The 19063-nt window shown below is 40.9% G+C and overlaps 1 long non-coding RNA gene across 1 annotated transcript in view; it reads right to left on the reverse strand.

Annotated features, from left to right (window-relative positions):
• Window positions 1-8735, reverse strand: part of LOC138804876 (uncharacterized) — a 23292-nt gene extending 14557 nt beyond the window's left edge. The window contains exon 1 of the long non-coding RNA XR_011365367.1: window positions 8655-8735. This is a non-coding gene — a long non-coding RNA (uncharacterized lncRNA). The remainder of the gene's footprint in view (window positions 1-8654) is intronic.
• Window positions 8736-19063: the final 10328 nt, after the last annotated feature.

Consider the following 19063-nt stretch of genomic DNA (forward strand, 5'->3'; position numbering starts at 1 on the left):
AAAAGAATAAATTCTATGTGTTTCCACCACTATAACCAAGTTTTTAACCTGACTGCAATTCCCAAGGAAATTGACAGCATCATAGTTTAGAGCATCTTAATAGCATCATAGTTCAGAGGAAAAAAAACTGCTTAAATATCTAGCGATAAAAGACTGATTCAAAAAACTATAGGCATTCTACTCATATATTGGTCTACTTGGGAGCATACATCATTGACTCATAGTAATTCATTCATTTGTAAGAAATGTATTAAGTTGCTAGTTCCTGGCCCAGCGTGAGCCCTAAGGGATGCAATGGCTACAAGCAGGTGTGGTCAGGTTCTGGAGGAATTTAAGGAGACTGTACAATGGCATTGAAAGATGTGTCGACAGATCATGACCTGATTACACTGCACTTCTGAGGCCTGGGTTTTTGGTAGGGCAACTTGAGTTGCCAACCTGGACTCTAGTGTCATAGCAATATGTACGATTGTACTTGTACAGCTTCCTTGTTTGGTTGGTGCTCTCCCACTTGAGCCACCACTCCAGCCCTACTTTTTGCTGGTTAGCTGAAAATACTCTCATGGATTTTTCTGACCAGATTGACTCTGAATTGAGATTCTCTGGATCTCAGCCTCCAGAGTAGCTAGGATTACAGTGCCTGGCTTTGTTCTTTGCTGAACCGTATTACCATTCAGTTTTGGAATTTTCCTCTGATAATACCCACAGCTTCTGTGCATTCTGGCATAATCATCAAGCTTGGGCAGGCCCCACACTTACTGAGCTGTGTGAACACTGAGGCTGTCCTGTTCTACAAACAGCCTAGTTGCTTCCACTGATGTCTCTTTGTTCATTTGTGTTTGTTTATTGATGATATTGGGGATTGAATTCAGACCCTCATATTTGCTAGGCAGGAGCTTTACCACCTGAGCCACATCTGAAGTCCTTTTAAGCTACAATTATTGTTTGGATACTGACTTACAGTTTTGTTTGAAGCTGGCCTTGAACCACAATCCCCCCAATCTTTGTCTCCTGGGAAGCTGGGATTATAGGCCTGAGTTGTCCTACTTACCTAGGTCCATTAAAATTCTAAAGAGAGAAGAGATTAAAAGGAAATAAGTAATAATACTGCTGATTATTGATTACAGAGTTCAGATAATCTCTAAATTTTCTCCATCTATAGTTTCTAAAATGCTTCTTTTTGAAATTTTCCATTGAAGTGTTACATAAATCCATGTATCATGGACATATAGAACAATATGTTTTCATATACCAATCTTCCACATCAAGACATAGAACATTAACTGTTCCCAGAACCCATTGTTCCTCACCACCAGTCACTCCAAGGCTCATTCCCATCCTGACTTTTAATAAGCAAATATTAAATTTGCTAGTTTTGTTGCATCTTACATAAAGAGAGTTTGTAAGTGCATATTTGTGTCTGGTCCTTGTGGTTCAGGGTTTGTTTGTAGGGCTTGCATTCAACAGCATTCAACATTTTCATCACCTTGTAGTAGTCTATGAAATGATCACGTCACACCTTACTTGTCCATGTTGCTCTTCATGAACATGTGGAATGTTCCCTTTAGGCTTCTCCAGACAGGGTTATTAGGAATATACATACACACACATATATGTATAGATATACATATAAAATAGATTATTTATATTTCTTGTGCTGGTACCAAAGCTTACACTTAAAGGCCTCATGCTCTTACTTGGCTTTTTCATTCAAGGCTGGGACTCTACAGTTTGAGCCATACCTCCACGTGCAATTGTTTTGCTGGTTAATTGGAGATAATAGTTTCACTGATTTCTCTGCCCATACTGCTTCCAAATCACTATTGTTAGGTGTCAGCCTCTTGCATAGCTAGGATTGCGGCTTAGGAACATTCACGGCCATGTCTTTCAATGAATAGATTCATGCAATGTTGCTGAGCGTTTGCCTAAAAATGAAATAATACAACCATAGAATAAACATCTGTTTAACTTCAGTAGGACTGTCAATTTTCCAAAGTACTTGTAATATGTATGTGTGTGTGTGTGTGTGTGTGTGTGTGTGTGTGTGTGTGTGTGTGTGTGTGTGTGTGTGTGTGTGTGTGTGTGTGTGTGTGTGTGTGTGTGTACTTGTCTTGGCTCTGGCACTGTCCCTGAGCTTTTTTGTTCAAGATAAGCATTCTACCACTTGAGCCATAGCTCCACTTCCAGCTTTTTGCTTGTTAATTGGAGATATCATGCCCGGTTTGGCTTTGAACACATGATCCTCAGATCTTAGCCTCCTGAGTTAGCTAGGATTATAAACGTGAACTACCAGTGCCTGGATGTATTGGTTTTTTTTAAACTGTTATTAAACTGCATTATGTTATTTCAAACTACTATTTTAAACTATTATTTCAACTATATATTTTAAAGTATTATTATTATTAGCACACAATAATAGTATAAGAAGGTTCATGTATAGTTCTACATATGTGTATAATATTCTTTGATAGAATTCATGCCCTCTATGAGCTCCTTTCCTCCCCTTTCATTTCAAACAGTATTTTGTGGGCTTCATTATGCCATTGTCATATGTATGTTGTACTTTGATCTTCATTCCTTCTGTTCCCATCCCCTTCCCACTGATACCTCCCAGAAGTTTCCCCTTTACTCTGATATTACCTTGGATATAAGGGGAAAGTAATTTAAGGCACCTGTTGAGTCTGAGTGTACTGGCTCACACCTATAGTTACAACACTTGGAGAGCAGAAGCAAGATCAGAAACGTGAGGCCAACTTAGCTACATAGCAAATTCCAGGACAGCTTGGGATACTTAGACAGATCATGTCTCAAAAGATCAAAAAACAAAAACAAGAATAAAACACCCAATCTGGCACAGTAGTTGTGATGGTATATCTAGCATAAACTCATTCATGATCAAATTCTAGTTATAAGTCCTCCCCTATTTACCCCACACACACACTCACACTAGTCACTTTTTGTATGCATGAAGTCTGAATGTGTGTCAGTTAGGATGGGCCAAGTTATGCTGCTATAATAAACAGCCACAAATCCCAATGGCTTAAAATCACTAGTCTGACTTGACATATAAATTGTACTCTCAGCCCAGCTGTGGTTTACACTTCACAATATCCTTACTCTAGGACTGAGGTTGATGTCATTGGTAACATCTGGGGCTGTATTACATGTCCCATGCCTGTCTAACAATCTGAGTAACTAGGAAGTCTACTTTGCTCATGTGGCCGAGAGGATGGTTGCTTTGGGATCAACACTTGTGGCCTCTATAGGGAAAGCCAGGGCCAGAGCTCGAGTCTAGAATGATGGCTGTACCACATTGAGGAGGATGGAATGAATTCGAAGGACGATATGGAACCAGCTACCAGCTAGAAGATATTGAAATCACATAGGTGACAAATAATTACCTGACAAAGTAGAAACTGTTGTAAGGTGAATTATTCCAGAAGCCACATTTTGGAATATGGAATATTGGAGTCTTTATTATACAGTTAGCAGGCTGCAGGCAGCTAGTTGTTACAAAGGCCTGCAGCTAGAAAACATAACAGAGCTAGGAAACAGGCCAGAGAGGAAAGAAAGAACAAAAACAATACCAACAAACCAATTCAGCTTGGATGGAGAGCTGGATTGGGATGTCATAATGACTGGAGAAGAGACAGGAGACAGAACAAGGTCACGAAGACACAGGTGGCATGGCATAATGGCATCTGGGCTGGGCTGGGCCTAAACAGGGTCCCAGCAGGGGCAGGTCTACAGGAAATTCCCAGTCCCAAGCTCTGGACTGACAGGTTCAGTAGCCTATGAGCCAAGTGCTTGTCCCCCCACCTCCCACCCCTGCCTCCAGGGATCTGGGCACATACAAATCACCTGAGAAGCAGGTGATAGGCAGGAGTAGGCATTTCCTTCCCCCCAGCATGAAGACAAGATGCCAGACCCTACCATCTACCATGTGGCCAATATGGCACTGGCCAGACCTGACCTCCTTACTTCAAAACAGGAATGAAGAGAAGGGGATGAACGTACAAAATGTTACAGAAAAGGCATCTGGAAAGCATATAGATGGGGCGGCATGGGGGGATGGGAAGAAAGATCTCCAGTCTGAAGATTGAGATGGTGGGAGCCAGGAGTTGGAACAGGAGATGAGTAGGGAGGAGCCTTGAAGCAGGATAAAGAGGAGTTCTGGTGGGAATAGACAGGTAATTTTACAAATTTTTGTCGTGCAGAAGCAAAGCATAACGGAACAATTCATCCAGCAGGAGCCCAGCACAGTGCATTCTACAGCCTCATTATCAAACACAGCAGGAAGGCAGGCTGCCTCCCGCTCCATAAGCCACAGGTCTGGTTTTTTACAGATAGAAACTTGGCTCATTTTAGAGATTTTGGATGGAAGTGTTCCAAGGTGTATTATAGACTCAAGCATTGTGCAACTTCGTTTAATACAAGTGTTTTGTTCATCTGCATCTTTCCCATTTCTTTCCTAGGGCTTTGCATACAGAAGTGCCCAGATAGAATGAATCTTTTTCATGCCAACTCAGGGCCTTTTATAGGCACATGGATGGTGGGGATTTGCTTCAAAATGTGGCCATGTGCACAGTCTACTTACATAGTTGTCTGCTTGCTGTCTCTGTTGTGCCTGTATCTGTCCTCCTGCAGTCACTTTTGACTTCTGGAAACTTCCTATGGTAATATTCAAATCTGTACCTTCACATGTCAGAACTAAACAAGCAAAAATGATTGAGAATCCACTATTAGGGATTCAGAGGCTCTGTGGAAAAACGGCAAGCTGTGTTTTGAGGAAAGCCATACGTTTTAGGGTAGCCGTTCACTTTCGACCCAGAGACTGGCACCTTCCTTGTCTGGCTGCCACCTTGGAGTGCCAGCTGCTCATTGTGCTCAAGGCCATGTAAGGACCCTGCTATGGTGCTCATTCTGCACAAGAGGAATTGGAGGTTCAGTGAAGTACCCTAGGTAATGATGACATGCTCAGGACTCAAACCTACCTAATGATCCAACTGTGTCGTTGTAACAGGGCTTTGCAGACTCACATAGCTTTTGACTGTCTCTCCTCTATCCTGTTCTGTTCCTGTCTCTCTTCTCATTTGTTTTTAATGTTTTTAAGTTTTATTACAAAGGGAAAAGCCAGACTTTAGATATTTTTGTGATTATTTATTTATTTATTTATTGCAGTACTGGAGTTTGAACTCAGGGCATCTCAATTGCTGGGCAGAGTCTCTTACCACTTGAATCACATCCCCAACACTTGAGCTACACTTCCAGCCCTGTGATTTTATGTTTACCTTCAAGGAGTGAATTTTTTTTTCCGAATTACAGACAGGGCGCTTTGTTAGATGTTCCTTTGAGAATATATTTGCAGTAAATAATGGCATGGTTTTACACTTAAATCTGTTTTAAAGGTAACATGTAACACTTTGAGTTGAGAATTATACAAGCATTCTATGCCCATCATAACAAAGTTGCAAACAGATGACTCTCAAAATGGACCACTCATCTAAAACTATACAACTCTTAGAAGAAAACACTGGTGAAATCTTGATGACATGTTTAGGGGATAGTTTCTTAGATGTAAAATCTAAAAGTAAAATAAGGTTACTGGGTCTAACTGGCACCATTTTGGCTGAGTGATAGATATAGGTTTGGGGCTTAACTGAAGTCTCTGGTCTTCATGGTAGAGCAGGAAGTTCCACCCCCAAGTGATAGGCCATGCCTGAATTCCTAGAGGCAGGGGCGGGGACTTGGCCTATAGGTTGCTGGACCTCTCAGTCCTGTGCTTTGAAGTCTTGCGACTCTGAAGTTTCCTTTAACCCTGGCCCCTGTTTCTGGCCCTATTTATGCCTGGACCAGCTCAGACACCTTACACCATGCCTCGTGTCTCGCGTCTTGTGTCTCCTCGCCTCCTGCACCGTGGTGTCCCATGTCAGCTCTCCACTGGATTTGAGGTGGTTTGTTGGTATTGTTTTCCTGCTCTTTCTTTCCTCTCTTGATCTCAGGCTCAGTTTTCTAACAGTTTTAAGTATATTCGAGGGGCTGCACGTGTTTGAGACAGGGGTTCACCTGCAGCCACCAGCTCTCCAATAAAGACTCCCAGTTCAACCTCTCAAACTGTGACTCCTCTATTTTCTCATGACTGAATACCCATACAACTACAATAGGAACAACAAAAACAACAACAAAATCCCAGGTAAGTTTGACATCATTAAAACTAAAACTCTTGTGTTTCTGGGAACATTATAAACAAAATACAAAGAAAAAACCTTATAGAATATGGAAACATTTGCAAATTACATATCTAATCCAAATATATGATATAACCCAACAAATAAAAGACACACAATGAAGAAACCAACTCTGAGAGGTAGGCAAAACGTTAAACTTGGTGTTTCTCCAAAAGAGACTTACAAATGTCCAATAAGCATCTGGAAAGATACTTGACACATTGTTAACTATCAGGGAAATGCAAATCAAAGCCACGATGAGATACTACTTTATACCACAGCACTGGCTTAATGAAAAGCTAGGTAATAGGTAAGCACTAATGGCTCACACCTATAATCATAGCTTGTCAGGAGGCTGAGATCTGAGGACCATGGTTCTAAACCAGCCCAGGCAGGAAAATCCGTGAAACTCTTATCTCCAATAAACTATTCAAATAAAAGCTGGAAATGGAGTTGTGGCTCAGATGGTAGAGCACTAGCCCTGAGCAAAAGATGTTCAGGGACAAATCCAGGCCCTGTTTAAGCTCAGCCCCAGCAAATGCACACAGACAGACAGATGGACAATAACAAATGTTGGTGAGAAGTTGGGGGTACTCAAATGTATTACTGGTAAGATAGAAAAGTGCAGATACTTGGGGAAAGGATCTGGCAGTTCCTTACAAAGCTAAAGTTATCACATAATGCAATAATTCTACTCCTCTGTATATGTCCAGGAAAAAGAAAATACACAAAAACTTGTACATAAATGTTCTTAGAAACATCATTCAAAATAGTCAATACATAGAAACAATCTAATGTCCTTTAATTAATAGGAAGACAAAAATAGAATAGTATTTGACCCTAACAAAGAATGAAGGAATGATTCTTAGAACACAAATCAACCTTATAAACACCATGCCAAACGAATAAAACGACACACAAAGGCCAAATTCCAGTCCTGTAAAATATCCAGAATAGGCAAACCTATGGAGATGTATAAGTTAGTAATTTCCAAGGGAAGTAATCATTTGCTTTTGAAGGCAAGACAAATATTCCAAAATTGAATGATGGTCACACAATTTTGTAAGTATTAAAACCAATGGATTGTACTTAGGAGGTGAAGTGTGTAGTATGGGATTTAGATCTCAACAGCACAGTGTTGAGCATATCCATAGATGGGAGGGATGATGGATTTGTCTGAAGACACCAGAGAAGCTCATTTGAGTAATTTCTTTGCAGATGTAGAAAAAAAAACCTTCCACAAACTATATAGAAAAAAATAATAGAAGGAGAAGGAAAAGCTAGGTGCTGGTAATGCACACTGTAATCCTAGTTACTCAGGAGGCTGAGATTTGAGGATGGAGGTTGAAGCCAGCCTGAACAAATTGGAGAGACTCTTACCATCAGTTGACCACCAAAGAGCCAGAAAGAAATATATTGAGAATTCACGGGCTCTAACCAACATGCAGCTGGATAACAGGAGGCAAGAGCACCCACCAGCTGTGAGCAAGGAAGTTGAGTGAGACCTTGAAATCCTGAGTTCAATTCCCAGGTCTGATATATACACACAAAGAAAAAGGAGAAACGTGTTGATTGGCAAAGGAGAACTTGAAAGATACTGTGTGTTTCTAGTTCTCAGTAGAGGAGACAAAGTGGCACCTAAGCAACAATAGACTTCCTTCCATGCTTTTCAAGTCTCACAAAGAACAGCTGGTCTTTTCCAATAACCCTGTTGCCATTAAAGGGAAGACTATGATTGGAGCACAAACTCCTGAACCAAACACTGGATACAAGAAGGCTGATGCTCTGATAGGTTCTCCTAGTTCATGTCCCATCCCTGTAGGAAGGATAACTTTAATCCTCAAAGCAACTAGATCTCCAGGTAGGAGTGCATTTCCATATGCATAGAAAACAGAAAAAAAAATGGAGGAGAGTTGATGGAGGAATTGCTATGTCCCCCTCCCCTTGTCCTGTGATTTTCCATGTCACCTCCCTCTACCACCAGGATTCCTTTTTATGGGATTAATGTTAAAGAACAGGCCTGGCTCTAACAGTGCCATAGTAATTTTATGTCCCCCACGAAGGATTTAGCAATTACATTGAATAGGCAGGTTTTTAAAAATGGTTATAATAGAGTCCAATTTAGGACCTAAATTTCACCCAGAGTTTCCTCCCTTCTGGATATTTTAATCCACACCAGATCTTTTTGCTACCTTGATTCTTAGAGCTCCACTGTTAGCTCAACCTTGTCTACACAAAGCTACTTGGATGTGTCTCAGGGGGTAGAATTAAATTTCTTCCAATCACCTGAGTCAACAATCATTATCTCTCCTTGTATCTCCAGCCTCATCAACTTAGCCCAATCAATTCCTAGAAACACTATTCCTCTTTAACTTTCTCAAACATTGACCTGTCAGGCCCACTGCCAAAGCCAATGGTAAAACTCACTTTTTTTTTGATGGTATCTTAGATTACTCTAATTGCTGTTCAATCGTTTCCAACCTCCATCCTTCCAGTCCACCCTTCACACAGGAACCAGAGTGAATGTTTAAAAATGCAAATGCTATTCTTCACAGTGTAGATTTGTGGCTTCATCCAGGCTTAAAGTTCTGCTCTGAAGATCAAACCCAATGTTCCCTGCCTGAAGCAGAGATCTCCAGATCTCCTGAACTAATAAAGCTGCCTTAACCTTTGATATGCAAATTATGAAAAACATCTCAAGCTCCCATCTCACCGAGATGGAAACTCGGTCTTCACAGGCTTCCTTCTCGTCCCTCCAGGATTTCTCAGAAGGCTGATCTCTTTCCTGGTTATCAATCATCCTAATTTTTTGTTCCAGCTGAAGCCTGCATCTCATTCGTGTCTCTGGATATCTTTTCCCTTCAACTGCCCACCTATGCTGCATGAGACACATCCTTTCTTTGATTTCTCCAAGTGTTTCTAGCAGATGGCATTTGGGTAACTTGAACTTTCCCGAAAGCTTAGGTAATGGAAGATTGAGTAACCGGAAGTGAACAACTTCAAACGATATTAACATGCCTGTTCCTACAAGCCTCTGCCATTATACTACCAGAATCACTTTATCTGGTGTCTCTCTGTCTCCAGGACTCCGGCTTGCCATGGTTTTATTGGAGCTCTTACCCTTTCCTCTAACACATGACATCTGATAATAAAATCTCAGTATGCAGAGATGTTGTATACGAATACCTTTGGCCTAACTGTGGGAGCTCCAAAACACATCAAGAGGTTTTCTGTGTGGTCATTTTCTTTGGGCCTCTCTACCTTTTAGTGGCACACAAACTCTTAGAACTATCATCTGTCCACTATGAACATATCCTCTGCCCTAGATGAGATATGTGATCCCAAGCAGGAGCAATAGTCATTGGGTCTTTACTTACAATGGTATGAGTAGATACTTTCTTTTCCAATAAAATGAGCAGTAGAATGGCTTGCAGACAGACTTCCACTTCAAGCTCTAAGACTTTTTTCCATTTCCACATGCCTCCTGCCTTCGGGAAGCTAGATCTCAGAAATATTCTTGAATGTGTGGTGTTCTTTCCTGATTTCAAATCTCTTTTCTTTTTTCTAGAATCCTTCTTTCCTTGGCTAGGGATTCCTTCCTTTCTGTATTTGACTAAGGAATACTTCTCTTTTGTGACCCAGCTTCCTTTAGAGAATTCTTTTTCTATTCACATTGATTTCCACGTAGGCAGATAAGTCTGGTACCTGGTCATGGTCATGGTCATGGTCACACCTCTATGCATCATGGTTTGGCAACCAAGACCTTCCAAGCTGGCTCCCCGGAGTTAAGGAGGAAACTCAGTAGGCATCTTACTGGAGGAGCTGTGGACTGGCAGACGCGGAATGCGGAATGAATTTTCTTTGGATGGTGTCTGTTTACACAGAACTGGTTCCAAAAAGCAAATTTCCTTTACCTATAAACCTCCCAGAAATCATCAATTTCTGATTTTTAACTCCAGATCTCTTGCTTCTTGTCTCCCTTCTCTGTCCTTTCCTCTCCTCCTCATTATTCGTCTTTATCTTAGAAACATAAGTCAGACCTGGAGCCAAACTTACACTAATTTATCTTTGATTTGAACCAATGCCGCCAGTCTAATTGTACACCCTGTTAAACTCTGGAACTTGTAACAGAGGTACCAAGATGCAATAAATACCTTCCAAGTAAAATAAACAATGGATCCCTGCAGGACTTGTAAAATGAATTAACCAAACTGATTACAGGACTCCCAAAGCTTTTTGTTGCACAGAGGCTATAAAATAAGTCAAAAAAAATGGATTTGAAGAGGAAGGACTGGTGAGAAGGATTTCCTTGGAGAGAGCTGTGTCAGGATCCATTCTCCCCAAGGCACCGGAGGTGGGGATGTGGCTTCTAACTCTTCTGGCAGAGGGTCGGTGGCTTCAGGGACTTTCTTTGTAGTTAGGGGTGGAGAAACAGTAAGCTAGATGAGTTTTCGACTCCACTGGGAAATCTCACTGGAACTACCTGGCAAGCTGCCCATGGAGAAGAGCACATAAGAACAGAGGCAGAGGCTCTGAGATGTAGCTCGAGTGTGTGTGTGTGTGTGTGTGTGTGTGTGTGTGTGTGTGTGTGTGTGTGTGTGTGTGTGTTGTGTACACACATGAATGTGCATAGACTGGGGCTTGAACTCAAGGCTGAGGTCTCATTTGACTGTTTTGCTCAAGGTTGGTGCTATACCATTTGAGCCACACCTCCACTTCCTCTGGGATCAATCTGAATGTGAAGCTGGTCAAATGAGACTTCTCATGGACCTGACATGGCCAGCCATAGTGAACACTGAAATCTTGTATGATGGGTTAGAGTATCTTGGGGAAGGAATATAGTTTAAGCAGTTGCAGGAGTAAAAAACCAGCTAAGCCAGAAACCTCCAGCCAGGTGAGACACCTCTGTAATCGAGGGGACAGAGGGCCCAGAACATTCAAATAACTCACAAAAGTATCGCACAGCACCAGAAATTTATAAACAACTGCCCAAATTCAGAAACCACAAGAACATATTATGACAGCGTGAGTTAGGTAACTACTTCCTTATTCCTGTGACTTGTTCTCCACTATACCACAGCCTCAGAATGACAACAACCAGGGGATGAGAGCAAAGAAACCATTTTGTAAGCTAACAGTAGGCCTTGCTATGCCATGAGAAAGTAACAAATAGAATAGTTTTGGTGGTAGTGGGATCTGAACTCAAGGTATTGGACTTGCCATCCAGGCAAGTCTCCAAACTTTTTTGGTTAATTTTCAAACAAGGTTTTTTTGTTTTTGTTTTTGTTTTTTGCCTAGGCTCGCTTGGAACACAATCCCCCTGTGCATTCCAGATGGCTCCTAGTTGAGTAGCACTGCACAGCATTTTATTGGTTGAGATGGGAGGGTCTCGCGAACATTTTGCTGAGGCTGGCTTTGAACTGTGATCCTTGTGGACTGCACCTCTCAAGGAGCTGGAATTACAGATGTGAGACATCACATTCAGCAGAAAGTTACAATTCTTAAAAGTAATTTTGGATCAAATTTTAAGTGTTTGACTCCACTGGGAAATCTCACTGGAACTACTTGGTGCTGGATGTCTAGATCACAGACCGTATTTTCCAATGTAAAATGTCTATAGGAATTTCATGATTTGGGAATACATTTTTAGAAAGTCATAGGACACTTCAAGTTTTAATCTACCGACAAGATAATAACTTCTCATGGAGACTAAACCTTAGCATTAGGTAGTAGTCGTAGTAGCTCAGTGGTAAAACACTTGCTTAACATGTGTGAGGCCTTGGGTTCCATTCCCAGCACTACAAAAAATGTATAGTGGCTAGATGTCATAAATTTATCCGTATATTAATATATTTCATTAGTATATTAAACATTTTCAGCTGCATAATTTTTCTCAAAGGATCTTCCCCCATCTCCTACCTCCCCTAGGATGGATAAATATTTTTCTGAAAAGAACCAAATAGGAAATAGTTCTTTGTTGCAATGATTCAACTCTGTTGTTTTAGCATTAACCCAGCCCCAGGCAATACTTCAATAAATGGATATAGCTGTGTTCTAATAAAGCTTTATTTATAAAAGCAGTTGGAGGGCTGGGTTCAGCTCATGGACCATACAGCTTGCTGATTCCTTCCCTAGACTGAAGGCTACTTGGTTGGCTTATTATTGATTTACAATGCCTTGTCTTTATTATAATAATGGGTAAATTAGAGCATTTTCTCTATCATCCACATTACACATTCAGCTCAACTACATGAATCCCTTATGCTGTTTATTTTTCTTTTTATAAAATTCTAAGAGAGAAAAGCTGATATACCCTTGAGGAGAAGAGTGTGAACTAAGATAGATTGCAATCAAATGGGTTTATTTCTGTATGGGTGAGCTATAGGGTCTATAGTAGTGATGCCCCATGTATATGCTTATATATTGGAAAAAGGTACATTCTAGCACATACACTTATGAATATAAGTGTATAAAATGTATAAAATGTAAGGTTTAATGTGATAGGAAACTTTTTTGTGTGCCAACTCACACTCTTGCTTAGCCTTTTTTGCTCAAAACTGACATTCACCACTTAGCCACATTTCCACATGTTGTTTTTTGTTTTTAGGGGTTTTTTGCTAGTTAATTCAAGATAAGAGTCTTAGACTTTTATCATCAGAAGGCTTATGGTGAGTTTAGTTTAGCCCAGATGTGACAGGATGGCATTATGTAAGTGATTCTGACTTTCTATTGAGTTTTTCCATGGACCATGTGAACAGCACAGATAAAACTGGCTTGGAGCTTCAAAGACTTGGGACTTATATACATATTTCTTTTAAATCAATAGACCTGATGTCAGCTTCCCATTCATTTATTTTTTTAAATTTACATATATATGTTTTTTATCGTAAAAATACTGTACAGAGGGGTTACAGTTACATGAGTAAGGTAATGAGTACATTTCATATTGTGCATTGTTACTTCCTCCTTTGTTTTTCCCCTACCATCCTTTCCCAGCTCCTCCTCCCCAACTCCTCCTCCTCCCCCCTCACAAAGTTGTAAAGTTCATTTTCAACATCATGGCTTGTACATCTCATTGTTACAATGGGTCAACCTGTATTCTTATTTCAGCATTTTGTTATTTCCTTTCCCCTCCCCAAATTAGAAAAATGTATATACAAGATGCAGGGCACCAGAATGAAATACAGTGAAAACAGGAGTTATACCATGGGGGAAGAACATACAGAAGAAACAAAAAAATCACATAGTACATTGGACCAACCCAGACGCCCCTCAGTAGATGAATGGATCAAGAAAATGTGGTATATATATATACAATGTCTCCATCAGAAAGAATGACATCACCCCATTTGTGAGGAAATGAAAAGATGTGGAAAAAATTATATTAAGTGAAGTAAGCCAGACCCAAAGAAACATAGGTTCCATGGTTTCCCTTATTTGCAATGTCTAAGACAAGCAGAAAAGGTCAAAAGCTATGTACATATGACCAGATAAGATGATGTTAAGTGAAATGAACCCCAAGATAAGGACACAAGTCGTTTTTTCTTTCTTGCTATTGTTTTTAAACATATTTATATAGAGATTTTAAGTGTGTGGTGGAATTGTGTGGATCTCATGAAAACTATGTGGATACCTACTACATGTCAGGCATTAGGTTAAATGCTTTCACATGTATTCTCTGGAGGGGAATATGGATAGCACTTGAGGAAGTAACTGCCTCCCCACACCTCAGTTTCTCTATCTCTAGGAGAGTGAAGAAATACAGTTCCTACTTTAGTGGTCTTTGAGGGATAAACTGAAAATAGATTGTAAGTCCTCAACACAGTAGCAGGCTGATGATAAGTTCTACAAAACTCTTAGGTGTTACTGTCATCCCGTGAAGTTCATGGTGATGACCGGAGATGGAAGAGGAAGCTTCCCAGGGTCACTCAGGACCAGTATTCAAGTGAGTCAAGCCCCAATTCTTCCTTGGGGCTCAGCACATTGCTCCCAAGTCTCCCTCAGTAGGCCTGGGCAGGATGCCTTCCCACATATAATCTAGCTTTGGTTCCAATTTTGCTTTTTAAAAACAATCTAATCCATGCACTTTTCCATTCCTTTTTCCTTTAAAAGTTAAAAAAATATGATTACGAGAACCTCCACATAGAGTTTGCTTGAGTATTAATTACAATTTTCTCCAAGTGAATAAGTTTTTCAAAAATAACTTTGCTTTGCTAGGAAGTCTAATAATACTTGTCTTTTTATGCCGTGTCCCTGGCTACTTTTCAAATCTAAGCCCATCATCCTTTCATTGTTTTTGCTTTGTTTTTGTTTGGTTTAAGTTGTTTCATTTTTCTTGGTCAGGAAAGACCTAAAGTTTGGCTCTGATAATTTCTTTAATTTGTAAGAAGAAATAATTCTCTTAAAATTCAGTCATTATGACCAAAGAGGAAAAACAAAGCTCTAACAATGACAGCAACAAAAAAATGACCAGCCTTGAAACTACGGGCTTTTCACAATTAAATTGTTGAGTTCCTGTCACATCCTTTTCTGGACATTCTCTAGATGGAGCTGCCAAAATACCCAAACCTTGTTGCTGTGGGCAAAGATCTTGGCAGGCAAGACTGTGATAATGCCTCTTGGTAATAAGACATCTCATTGCAGATCCTGGGGAAGCACCTGGCCAGAGCTTCAGGGCAGGGATGTATTGACTCACTGCCTTGGGAAGGGGAATTTCTTTAAAGTGATTTCAGACAGGAGAACAGAAGCCCTCTGAACATCTTTCCCTGGTAATTTCCAGGATATTTGCTTCCAGAAGAAATTCCCAGCTACTTGGAAAGTAGAAATAGGAAGATTGTGATTCAAGGCTAACCCAGGCCAAAAAGCTCTTGAGACTCCATTTCAACCAAGGGGTATTATCCCAGCTACAGAGGGAAAACAGGTAGGAGGATCAAAGATCAGGCTTAGATATTAAGCAAAAATAACTGAGACACAGAGGGGCTGGGACTTGACTGAAGTGATTGTTCAGAGAGCCGAAATCCAGTAAAACCTGTTTGTTACTAGATGTATCACAGGAGTTGGGGGACAGTCAGTGCTCAGCTGGTGTGGAGGAGGAGCTTCTAAACAGTTTTTCTGAAAGTCTTTGTCTTGTCAAAAGATCAGCACGTTTAAAGTGTTGGCAATTGGGTTTCTTTATTTTCTAGAATTTCAGGGAATATGCGGTATAAGTCATTCGTCTCTATAAATTCATCAGAATAGGACTTCTTTAAGGGGATTCACAATTGAATTTATGAAATCTGGAAATTTTTTGGAAGTGTTAAAGATTGCTCTCAATTGTAGACTCACAAACCCACTGTGAGCTTAAAGTTGTAATCTTTCAGTCTACAGCTGAAAAAGAAAAAGTGTCAAAATTTATTTCCCGTAGATTTCAAAGAGCTTTCTTTTCCTTTCCAGTGTGCAGGATTTTTTTGTTGTTGTTGTTTCTCTGTTTGTAGTGCCAGTACTGGGGCTTGAACTCAAGGCCTCACATTCTTGTTTCATTTTTTTGGCTCAAGGTTGGTTGCTGGTTGATTGGAAAGAAGAGACTCCAGGACTTTTCTGCCCAGGCTCACTTTGAACTTTGATCCTCAGATCTCAGCTTCCTAAGAAGCCAAAATTACAGGCATGAACCACTGGAGACTGGCTAGGAAATATTGTCTTAATTAACTTGACTCCAAACAAGTTAAGTAGAAAGAAAGACTTAGGACCAGCCCACCAATGTTGAATTCTGGCTTCTCACCTGCCAGGAGTGTGGATTGGAGCAAGCCAGTCTTGTTATCCTACCCATAAGGTGAAAAATACATCTCTAGAAATCTTCCAAGGATGGGAAGCTAGCTCAATAAATTTCCAATAGGACCTCAGATAAATGTGAAAATTCATTCTTAATATGAACAAGGTGAAGTGCTAGGTGTGCTTTTAACACACCTAATTATAAAAATACCTGTCAGAATCCTCTATCATAATAACACAGTTTTCAGCTCCTATAAGACCAACTTTTCTTAACCTTCTAAATGAGCTACTGTTTTCTCATTTATCTGGAAGGTTTTCTACCTTCTCTTTCCCACCTCCTCTCCACGTTTTCTCTACAGACCTTGAACCATAAGGCAGAGTGGTATGCAATGGAAGCCTGCTTCCTCCACAGGAAGGAGGGCCCTCTCCCCTCTATCCATCAGAGCACGGCAAGCTAGGCCATCCCCCTATTAATACCCCTGGCCAGATGAGCTCTGACGGTTCTTTATACCCTGTGGCACATTTGGTGGCAAACAGAATCATAGCTCTGTGACCTTCAGGATATGCTTATGAAAGCTAACATTGTCTTGGCTTGCTTTTTCAAGGCTTAGCTTTTTTCAGACATTTCTCTCTCTCTCTCTCTCTCTCTCTCTCTCTCTCTCTCTCTCTCTCTCTCTCTCTCTCTCTCTCTCTCTCTCTCTCTCTCTCTCTGCAGAGCTAAGGACTGCACCCTGGGCCTTGTATGTGACAGGTAAGTGCTTTTTCACTGAATGAAATCCTCAACCCTTTTTTAGACTTTGATACATAATACGCATAATGCATATTCTAAATTTCTAAGTAGAGGATATACTATGCTATTTCCCAAATGTTCTTGGTTTCTTTTTTCTTGCATGTCATCTCCTTAGCTGAGTGCCTTGGGGACCATGTGATCCTCACCTGGAATTTGGGACCAACACATAAAGATCCCCCGTCAAGGCAACCTAGACAGTACAGTGAGAGATTCATCTGCAAAAATCTTCTACCGACAGCGCCTTCACTCCTTTGGTAATGTTCCTTCCCCTGAGCTGAAATTGCTTCTCTTCTATCAGACAAGAATTAAGTCCAGAAGGAGGTCTGTTTTCCCACACCCATTTCCTGGAACTGCTGGGCTTTGCAGTTCCATTAGCCTCCAGATGAAGGTATTGTTCATTCTCTTTCTACCTGTCATGGAAAGTACTTGGTCCAACAAAAGAGTGAGGAGTCGATGTCTTCCTTTGACATTCTCAGCTAAAAAGCCGAGGCTATGTGGCTAGAACCAATGAATGCAACCAAGATAATTCCACAACATCTCTAGATGTCTAGAAGAATCCAAACTGCAAGGGGTCCAGGCCCAAGGCTTCCATAGTAACATTGGAGGCTGCTACAGAGGAGTCCTTGGCAAATGAGGGAAGATGTATCACTACATTCCAGGCGTGGGAAGGGCGTGAAAAGGAGATTTGACCTTTGAGTCAATCAGAGACTATTAGATTCCCTTGAGAATCTTTGTTTTTTTAAACTTCTTCACTTCATCCATTATGAAACCACATGCTGGCTGTATGTGCCAGGCACATTGCTAGAACCTGGGGGAGACAAGAAAAATGTCACCAGGACTATATACATGACTGTATCTTCCTGGCCAGCACAGGGCATTGGCCTTCCTCTGTTCTGCCCTCTGCAGCTGTGACATTAGGAGAAGACTCACCTGTTGGGAGACCCAAAGCTTTTTCAGTCTACCAAGAGCTGGTGTTCTTGCCTGAAGCATGCCATGCTGTGATTCCCTTCTCCAAGTGTAAGCTTGTTGGGAATAACCTGGCTGCACTCTGTGGATAACCTACAGTAAGGCAGAAATTACTGACCCTGTGAACTTCATAGAGGTGAAGTCTGAGCCTCTACTCTGCACAAGTGCAACATAGCACGCTGTCTTTGACTTTGTGTTCTATAGTAGTATCATCCTGATTCTCAAACTAAGTAAGTTTTCCCCTACATGCTTGTGCAATTATTCTCAAACTAAGTAAGTTTTCCCCTACATGCTTGTGCAATTAGGTCCCATTCCATGTTACAGAATCAGAAATTGATCCTGAGGTTGATACCATGATAGAAACTCAGAGGACCAGCTTGCAGACTTGAAACAATTGCAGAGAAAATGGTTCCTTAGGCAGACACTGACGTTACTGGAAGTGAATCCCTGGGACAGTCTCTTAGAGAAACTATCCTGACTTGATAATGTCTAGAACCTACTGGGTGGCCCATCACTAGAGCAAATTGAGAAATGATCCAGTCTTCTTACTCAAGTTAATTTTTGAGGAAACTCCAGGAATTCTTTTTTCTTTTTGGTATTGTTCCTGGGGCTTAAACTAAGGTCATGGTCACTGTCCCTCAGGTTTTATGCTCAAGGGTAGTGCTCTACCACCTGAGTCACAGCTCTTCTTCTGGCTTTTAGAGTGTTTAGTTGGAGATAAGATTCTCACAGGCTTTCCTGCCCAGGCTGGCTATGAACTGAGATCTTCAGATCTCAGTCTCCAGACTCGCTAAGATTACAGATGTGAGCCAACGGCAACTTCATTTCTCATTAATAATACTTACGTTGACTCTCCACCTTCCAAGCACCTTACAGATATTTTTTTTCCTGGAAATCAGTGCTGTTGGAGTTGCCTCATTCAGTCAATTCACACGTGTGAGTTATGAACATTATTTTCAGTAAAAGGACTTGCCGATCAGAAACAACAGTATGTGATTGGCTTGGAGGTGCATGCCCTTTGGCTCAAACTTTCCCACCAGAGCCTGCTCCCTGGGAAACAGCTCCATTTGTGTCCCAAAACTTCAAAGACAAAGGCTGCTTTTTAGCTGGAATGTGGAACTCATGGGGCTTACTTTAATGTTCTGTAGAATTCCACCCCCCGACTTACTGCTTCTAAGATAAAACAGAGTACTCCATCCTTTTCCTGCAGAGCATGCTGGACAAGAATGTCCCACTGAAGGCTTCATGGCTATAATTTATGCATGTGTTCCCATGCCCTTGGGAATAAAACACCACATACTATTGTCCGACAGCAAACACAGCATCTGCAACA

The sequence above is a fragment of the Dipodomys merriami genome, unplaced genomic scaffold, assembly GCF_024711535.1.
Source record: "Dipodomys merriami isolate MVZ:Mamm:240054 unplaced genomic scaffold, mDipMer1.0.p SCAF_378, whole genome shotgun sequence".
Taxonomy (NCBI): Eukaryota; Metazoa; Chordata; class Mammalia; order Rodentia; family Heteromyidae; genus Dipodomys; species Dipodomys merriami.